The 9,200-nt window shown below is 54.7% G+C and overlaps 1 protein-coding gene across 1 annotated transcript in view; it reads right to left on the minus strand.

Moving 5' to 3' along the window:
* Ercc1 (ERCC excision repair 1, endonuclease non-catalytic subunit) overlaps positions 1–8,995 on the minus strand; it is a 37,173-nt gene extending 28,178 nt beyond the window's left edge. The window contains exon 1 of the mRNA XM_028893812.2: positions 8,759–8,995. The gene's annotated coding sequence lies outside the window, so the exon portion shown is untranslated. The remainder of the gene's footprint in view (positions 1–8,758) is intronic.
* Positions 8,996–9,200: the final 205 nt, after the last annotated feature.

Consider the following 9,200-nt stretch of genomic DNA (forward strand, 5'->3'; position numbering starts at 1 on the left):
CTTTAAAAAGTAAGATGAAATAAGAAGCCAGGCATGGGGGATGGAGAGAGCCTTGCAGAGGACCAGGGCTGGGTTCCCAGTACCCACAGAGCAGTTGACAACTGTCAATCCTTTTTCAGGGCTCTGGTGTCCTCTTCTGACCTTTTCAGGTACTACACACACACACACACACACACACACGGTATACATACAGGCACGCACAACATTCATATACATAACACACACAACAAGAAATAAATAATAAAAATATATGAAGCCCATCTTCTAATCCTATCACTAGAGCAGCAGAAACAGGCGGATCTTGGAGCTGGGGGTCCAGCCAGCCTTGTTTGTTTCTCAAAAATCAAGGTAGATTGGCACCTAAGGAATGATGCCAGATGTTGTACTCTGGCTTCTGCATTCATGTACGTGTGCGTGTGCGTGTGCATGTGCGCGCACACACACACACATGCGCACATTGAAATGCATGTGCTCCCTTAGTACACACTCGAACACACACACACACACACACACACACACACACACACACACACACGGGAATGGATATGATCAGAAAGAGTAAGATTCCGATTAGGGCACAAAGGAAGGCCCCTAGAGGATCTTCCACATCCTTCTGGTGGGGAGCTTTGATGGAAGCAAGCCCTCCTTGGGAGGCTGAGATGTCACCGCAGAGTCCCCCCCTTCCTGTGTCCCTGAGGCACCCAGAAGTGTTTAAAGCCAGAGAATGAGGCTCCTAAATGACATCTGAGGGACACACTATGGTGCCGGCACAGCCAGCTCGATGACATCAGAGTGATTCGCCACTGCGGGCATAAGCTAGTCATGCCCTGGGGTTGAGATGAGGAAATCCAGGAGCTCAGCAGCTGAGAGATGCGTGGTGGGTCCTCAGCCCCAGGGAACGGTCTCTCAGAGGGCTGATGGGAGGTCTGCCTTTGGAGGCAGGGTCTGAGGAAGCAGCCTTGGAGGAGGTCTACCTGGAGTCAGTGACGATAGGACAGAGTTAGCCAAGAGTTTCTGGGTTCCCGGACCCCGATTTTGGTGACTGCTGGATAGCTCTCACTGTAGGCAGTAACTGGGACAGATCAGGCACTCAATATATTTGTTGTTGTTTCGAGACGAGGGTGGGGTGGGGGCTGGGCTCACTCTCTGGCCCAGGCTGGCCTTGAACTCCTGACAATCTTCCTGCGGCGGCGTCAGCTTTCAGAGAGCTGGGATTACAAGGCAAGGCTCTCACCTGGCTCTGGGACTGACTCAGTTTACCCTCCTGGCTGACAGCCTCGGCCATGAGAACGAGTACCTCCCACAGGGACATCACGAAGCCTCGGGTCCACCTGGGCCCGGGATCAGGACCCGGATTCTCCATTGGGAGGTGCCTGAACAAGAAAAGGCAATTCCCGCCTGGCGGTGCCCCGCCCACAGTGACGTAACGAGCGCCGGCGGGGATCCCGACCCAAGCCCTTCCTTGGGGATGAGGGAGGAGACTAACCCGGATCGGTGGCCCGGCAAGGTTACATAACAGGTCCTCGTGTCCCGCGGGACGTTGCCGGACGTCCTGGCCGGGCTGGGGACAATGGACGGGGAGAGGCTGTGCCTCCTGGCGCCTGAAAGTGGCCAGCACCCCCTTTCTGATTCACCCGAATTTCCGGCTCTTTGTGACCTTCCCAGGGAGAGAGAGCTCTGGTGTCCCTCAGATTTCACTTGCGGTCCGACACCCAACAATTCCGCTCCGCAAACACCCTGCGAGTATCTGTCCTCTACACCACCCCACCCCGGTCTTGTAGTTCCAGATCCCCCTAAATTTCTAGACCCCACACTTCTGTTTGGTTCAGCCATCCTTAGTCTCTCTTTCAGCACCCCGAGACTGCCCTGACCTCCCAGGATCTCTGAATTTTCTCCAAACTCCTCCTGTCTTCCCTCCGGCTGACCCCTAGAAATCTTCCTAACCTCCTATTCCCAGATTCCGACTGTCGTCTCCTTGAAACGAACCCCAGGTTCTGATCTCGCCCCTCCCCCAATCCGATCTCCCAGCTCTCCTCTCTCAGGTCACCCCACCGGGTGCCAGCCCGGCCCGAGGCGGCCCCTGCCACCCTCCCGACGTGCTCCCACGCCGAGCCCCGGTTCCCAGGCCGGCACTCCGGTTGGTGGCCCAGAGACCCAGTTTGCGGCGGCAAAACATTGGTCTCCAAGGCAACTAACCCCGCCCCGGGGCGGCTCCTGTGGGAACCCGGCAGCCAGGGCCAGGGGAGGGCGCTTGCAGAGAGGCTGGGCTGGGACCTGAGCCCGGAGCGCAGGGAACAGGGGTCATCCCGCACTGCCTCCCCCCTCCAGTCCTGGCTCAGGCACAGACCGGGACACCGGGACATAACAAGGCCAAACAAACCTCGGGACCCTGGAGCAAAACACAAAAAAACAAAACAATAAAAAAAAACCTTCAGAGACACGGAGACTTCAGCCCCCGGGAATTGTCAGGGATGCAAAGATAAGGGAAGAGAGCAATGGCCAGCCCCAGAAACAGACACCGAGATAGTGCGGTTAAACGCACACGCAGGGACGCCTCCGATATCGGGATAATCTATTTCTTCGCTCGCCAGGGCCTTGAGTCCTGGTTCTGGGACTTCCCCTCTCCTCATCTCAGTTTCACATCTGTAAACGTGGGGACCTTCATACGCAGGCCTGAGGCAACCGCACTCCAATGACGATCAAGGGACTCCCGAGACCTGGAGATGGTGGCACCGATCACCCCACACACCATGCCTAACCGAGTCATGCGGCGTCTACTGAACACGGGCTACAGGCCGGCCCGTGCGCACCTAGCTGTGGGCACCACAAAGACCATGGTACTTCCGGTGGCGATGACTAGGGAAGGGGTTAGCCAAGAAATGAATAGGTAATAAATAAAGCCGGGTGGTGGCGCACACCTTTAATCCCAGCACTCGGGAGGCAGAGGCGGGCGGATCTCTGTGAGTTCGAAGCCAGTCCTGTCCACAGAGTGAGTTCTAGGACAGCCAGGGCTACACAGAGAGACCTGTCTCGGAAGTGATAGATAGATAGATAGATAGATAGATAGATAGATAGATAGATAGATAGATAGATAGATAGATAGATAGATAGATAAAAATAAACACAGCCGAGCAGACTAAATTATAGGAAAGATTATAAAGTAATGAGGGTTGTCAAGAAGGTTGGGGTTTGTAACTGTCAGTGAGGTCAACAAGAAAGGCCAGGGAGATGGCTCCCAGGGAGAAGGTTCCTGCTGCCAAGGCTGATGATCTGAGTTTGGTCCCCGAGACCCACAAAGTGACAGGAGAGAATAGGCTCCTGCAAGTTGTCCTCTGATCTCCACACTAGAGCTATGGAGCACACACACACACACACACACACACACACACACACACACACACACGTAAACTAAAACTAAAAATAAAAAATTTTAAATGTAATCAAAAGTACTTTTTAAAGGAAGGCCTAAGTAAGAAGGTAATGAATGTTTCAGTAAAAATGGGATTTGTCAGGGGTGGGGCCTGTAACATCTGGACAGAGTTTGTACGATTCAGAGGAAATGCAGGTGTATAGCGGTAAGGGGCTTAGCTCAAAAATAGAGCCCCTGCCTAGAATCCCCCAGTGAGGGGCTGGGTGTGGCTCAGTGGTAGAGCCCCTGCCTAGAATCCCCCAGTGAGGGGCTGGGGTGTGGCTCAGTGGTAGAGCCCCTGCCTAGAATCCCCCAGTAAGGGGCTGAGGGTGTGGCTCAGTGGTAGAGCCCCTGCCTAGAATCCCCCAGTGAGGGGCTGGGGGTGTGGCTCAGTGGTAGAGCACCTGCCTAGAGTCCCCCAGTGAGGGGCTGGGGTGTGGCTCAGTGGTAGAGCCCCTGCCTAGAATCCCCCAGTGAGGGGCTGGGGTGTGACTCAGTGGTAGAGCCCCTGCCTAGAATCCCCCAGTGAGGGGCTGGGGTGTGGCTCAGTGGTAGAGCCCCTGCCTAGAATCCCCCAGTGAGGGCTGGGGTGTGGCTCTGTGGTGTTGGAAAGCCCTACAATGGCTAGGGGAGCCTAGCAAGTGCAGAGAGCTTGCAGGAACAGGGAGGAGGTCACCGTAGCAGAGGGAACTAGAGGAGGGGGTGACAGACAGGACAGGCCTGTTCTGCAGGCCGTGGTGAAGCTTTGGACTTTTACCTAGTACAGAACACTGAGAACGTTGTGGGCTAAGTGCTACAGGTGACCAGAACGGGGGCACGTATTTATAACCGCAGCACTAGGACGGCGGGGCAGAAGAATGAAGGGTTTAAAAGTCATCTTCGGCAACACAAAGAGTTTCAGGCCACCCTGGGCTGCAGGAGACCCTGTCCCAAACAAACAAAGAACTGCATGGTCTGGTTGTGGGTTTTAATGGGACCAGCTGGCTATATGTGTACAGGCGACTGCAGGGTGGAGGCAAAGAGACCAGCGAGGGAGAGCAAAGGTCCACGCAGCGATTCTGTCATCTTGGACTAGGTGGTAACAGAGATCAGCATCCCCAGGCTGTCAGGCATGGTGGTGAGCATCTGTGACTCCAGCACTTGGGAGGCAGAGGGAAGAGTGTGCCACACGGGGTGACATGGCGAAGACCCCGTCACACACTGACGAGGAAGACAGAAGAGAAGAAAGAAAAGACTCTGAAGGCGTCTGAACTTCGAGCTGCAGAATTTGCTGATGGCCACATTCCCGGCAAGTTCTTAGCGGAGAGCGGCAGTCACCATTGTGTCAGATGGTGTTCATCCGGTCCCCACGGCGTCATTATCGGAGCCTGTGAGGTGGCTTAGTGGGCAAAGGCACCTTTAGGGCAGGCCTGGTGAGCTGGGTTCAATTCTGGGGGCCACATAAAAGTGGAAGGACAACAGAGATTTCACAAGTGTGTCCTCTGGTCTCCACATTTGCTGTGACAGGAAATTCCCCAAATACACTTCTGCGCCTGTGCACACATCACACGCACGCACACATCACACGCACACACACATCACACGCACACACACATCACACGCACACACACACATCACATGCACACACACATCACACGCACACACACATCACATGCACACACACATCACATGCACACACACACATCACACGCACACACATCACATGCACACACACATCACATGCACACACACATCACATGCACACATGCATAAACACACACACTAATACTCCACTTAAAAAGGGAAGGGGTCTGGGGAGATGGCTCAATGATTAACAACACTGGCTGCTCTTTCAGAGGACCTGAGTTCAGTTCCCAGCACGCATTATGACAGCCGACAACCTCCAGGGTATCTGATGCTCTCTTCTGGCTCCTTAGGTACCTGCATGCACACAGCACACACACACACACACACACACACACACACATACACATGCACGCATGCACGCACGCACACAAATAAAATAAAAATAAATCTTAGGGGCTGGAGAGATGGCTCAGCAGTTCAGAGCATTGGCTGCGCATGCATAGGACTTGGGTTTGATCTCCACAGGGTGGCTTAAAACCATCTCCAGCTACAATTCCAGAGGTCCCTATGCTCCCTTCTGGCCTCCGAAGGCACCAGGCACCTGACCTGGCATGTGTGTGGTGCACAGACCTACATGCAGGCAAAACACCTATGCACAAAGAAAGCTGAAAACACAAATCTTTCAAAGGGATGCTATAAGCAGAAACTAAGGTTCCCCAAACGTCATTCACTACACAGGCTCCCCCAAGCTCAGGCACCGAGACATAACAAACGCGGTCAGCGCCCAGATCTACAGCCGGTGCTGCACCCTCCATGTGGGCTTGTCCACAGCTCTGGGGCCAGGTTCTCATGATAACCACACCCAGCAGGGCGTTGTCGGGGCCCAGCATGGAGAATGCTGCCTGACTGGTGCTGGGGTTGTCAGGCCATCACCTGTGCCAACTTGGGCCACTTGCTTACAGGCAGGCTGGCACATGCCAAGGGGAGGACCCACAGCCTTCCACAATCAATCGCAGTCCTAAACTAGGCACACCCCACACTTCCTGCAGCAACCTGCTAAACTTAGTCACACGTGTGTATACCGAGACGTGGCCCTGGGCTCTTGGAGATGCATTTTCTGATGGCGTGAAAACAAAAGTTGTGTACCTGTCACTTCTGTTTGTCTGTGCTAGGGATGGAATCGAGAGCTTTCTGTGGGTTAGGAAAGCGCTCAAAGCCTAAGCCACGCCCCCAGCCCCTCACTGGGGGATTCTAGGCAGGGGCTCTACCACTGAGCCACACCCCAGCCCCTCACTGGGGGATTCTAGGCAGGGGCTCTACCACTGAGCCACACCCCAGCCCCTCACTGAGGGATTCTAGGCAGGGATTCTACCACTGAGCTACATTCCCAATTCTCATTTTTATTTTGAAACACATGTTTGGCCTAGTTACTGAGGTTGGTCTTGAATTCACTGTAAAGCCCAGGCAGGCCTCAAACTTCCAATCCTCCTGCCTCAGCCTCCCGGGATGACAGGCTTGCACCTCCTCACCTAGCTGCAGTGGAATGAACTATTGCTTACACCCACACATCTTTGCGGAACCTGTCCTACTACTGTGGCATTAGGACTTGGCCTTTGGACAAGTATCACACACACACACACACACACACACACACACACACACACACACAACATAAATAAAATTTAAAAGTAAGCCCGTGACTGAGAAAGGCAGAATGATGATTACTGATGCAGATGGACTCCCCAGGAGGGGTGCATGCTTGCTAGACACAGCCATTGTCATGGGTGGGGGACCTCAGGGGACCAGGCGCTCTTCTCCAGGCCGCCTATGTAGGATGTACCAAAGACATCGTTTACATAACCTACCCTGCATGCAGAACCCGAGCATTTACATAACACAGCGCAGTGAGTCACGACACAGACACGGGACAGTGACCTGACAAGCCCAAGGAGGGGAAGCCCCACTCAGGACCGTTACCCGGAAGTGACTGTCACACAGAGAGATCATAGGTTTCATAGAGAACCGAGTAGGGTCAGAGAGGGCAAGACACTTGCTTGGGGTCACACAGTCAGGATTTAATAGGGCAAGGATTTCAGCCCCATCTGCCAGTCAGCGGAACATAATAAAAACATCACTAATAGGGGCTGGAGAGATGGTTCAGTGGTTATGAGCAGCTGTTGCTCTTGCAGAGGACCTGGGTTCAATTCCCAACACCCATATAGTGGCTCACAACCACCTGTAACTCCCAGGCACTCAGGTGGTGCAAATTCATATACATAAAATTAGCAAATCAAGAAATATATTTTTTTAAAAACCACTAATATGCAACACTCCTGGAAATTTACTATACCATACTGCATGAAGTACAGTTCGTTCTAATTCTCTACTTATTGCATATTTTTATTAATGTTGTGTGTGGGGTGAATATGCATGCTATGGCCTGTGTGTAGAGGTCAGAGAACAACCTACAGGAGTCGGTTCTCGCTTTTCACCTGTAGGTCTCAAGGATCGAACTCAGGCTGTCAGGCTTAGCGGCAAGCGCCTCCGCCCACTGAACCATCTCCTTCACCCATTCATTTATCTTAAAATCAGTGAGGTAGGGACAGAACCCAGGTTATTTTTGCATTAAGACTTATTTGTTTATTATGTAGGGTAGGAGGTGCAGGTGCCAGGGTGCGTGTAGAGGTCAGAGATTCTCTCCTTCCACCTTGTAGGTCCCAGGGATTGAAGTCATTTCCACGGGCTTGGCGGCAAGCGCCTCCGCCCACTGGCCATCTAGGCTGCCCATGGTACTTACTACCCACTACACACCTTAGAGAGAATTTAGAGAGGTCACAGGTCTCACGGTGAGAGATGTTATCTACCCCACCCCAGGAAGGAAAGGGACTCACAGGTCAAATTCACAGAGCGGGTACTGGAATCCAGTTTTTTGTTGTTCTTTTCCTCACCGCCACGTACATGCCTTGCGCACCTGCTGCGAGCGAACCTGCCCACAGATGCCATCAACAAACACCGGGATCTCACATACTTGAGTTGAAACATCTACAGCTGCGGCCTGGTGTTCTCTTTCCGCTTCGAGAGCGCGCTTGCTCCTAACCCAGCCTCCAGACTCACTGACTGTCCCCGTGGTCTGGGAAGAACTGTTTTTCTCTGCCTGCAGCTCCCGGGTCTCCTCGCGGGACCCAGGACCGGCTCCTGCCCCTTTAAGACTGGAACAGTCGTCCGGCGTTGCCCTAGCAGCGCCGCGGCGGTTGCCTAGCAACGTCAACAAACCGCGGCGCCGCCGGCGACTCCGCGCGCCCTCCCCCCCCCCCCGCCCGCGCAGACGCGGTGACGCGGCGGCCTGTGGCACGCCGTTGCCTAGCGACGAGAAGGTTGTTTGTCCCCGGCCAGGCAGCACGACCGCGCGCGGCAACCAGGGCTGGCCGGGGCCAGACGGGCCGGACCCGGGGATGGCAGCGAGGGGACATCTGGGTCCCCAAATTACCGCCGTCTGCGCCCCCTCCTCTCCGGAGTGCCCGTCTGTCCAGAGCCTCCCGCGCGTTGACGGTCTCCTTCCTCCAAACCACAACACACAAAAACAAGCGAGGTGGCCCTTCTCAGACTTGTCACTGTGACCTCAGACTCCAGGTTTCCGGGTGCAGTGCTGGGGCAGGGGGATCCCCGCCACCGGGGGAGACGGTGGCTCAGTGCACGACCTGTACACACGCACGCACGCACCCAGGGCCACACACAGCCGGTGCCTCTCTCTCCTCCCTCCCTCCCCGTGGGTTTCTTGCCTACCTGTCTCCTCCACCGCCTCTGTCAGCAGTCTGAAGCATCCCGGCTCGGTCGGAGAAATCATCCACCGACTGGGAGGGTCTGCCCACTGGCCCAGCACACCTCCTCCCAGGGCCCCCCGTGCCGCCGCTTCATGTGACCAGGGCTGGGCCGAATCTCTGAGCAGAGAGACGCAGGGTGGAGTGAGTTCTGGGGACAGTGCCCAGCTGTGTGATAGACAGCAGGTTCCCGAGGACCACTGTTGTGTGTGTGAGAGAGAGCCATGTTTTTCTAGGTGAGTGGCGTGTGTGTGTGTGTGTGTGTGTGTGTGTGTGTGTGTGTGTGTGCTGGGGGAAGTGTTTGTAGCTGGCTTGATCGTGTAGGGGTGTGTGTGTGTGTGTGTGTGTGTGTGTGTGTGTGTGTGTGTGCTGGGGGAAGTGTTTGTAGCCGGGTTGATCGTGTAGGG

The sequence above is a fragment of the Peromyscus leucopus genome, chromosome 1 (genome assembly GCF_004664715.2).
Source record: "Peromyscus leucopus breed LL Stock chromosome 1, UCI_PerLeu_2.1, whole genome shotgun sequence".
In the NCBI taxonomy this organism is placed as follows: domain Eukaryota; kingdom Metazoa; phylum Chordata; class Mammalia; order Rodentia; family Cricetidae; genus Peromyscus; species Peromyscus leucopus.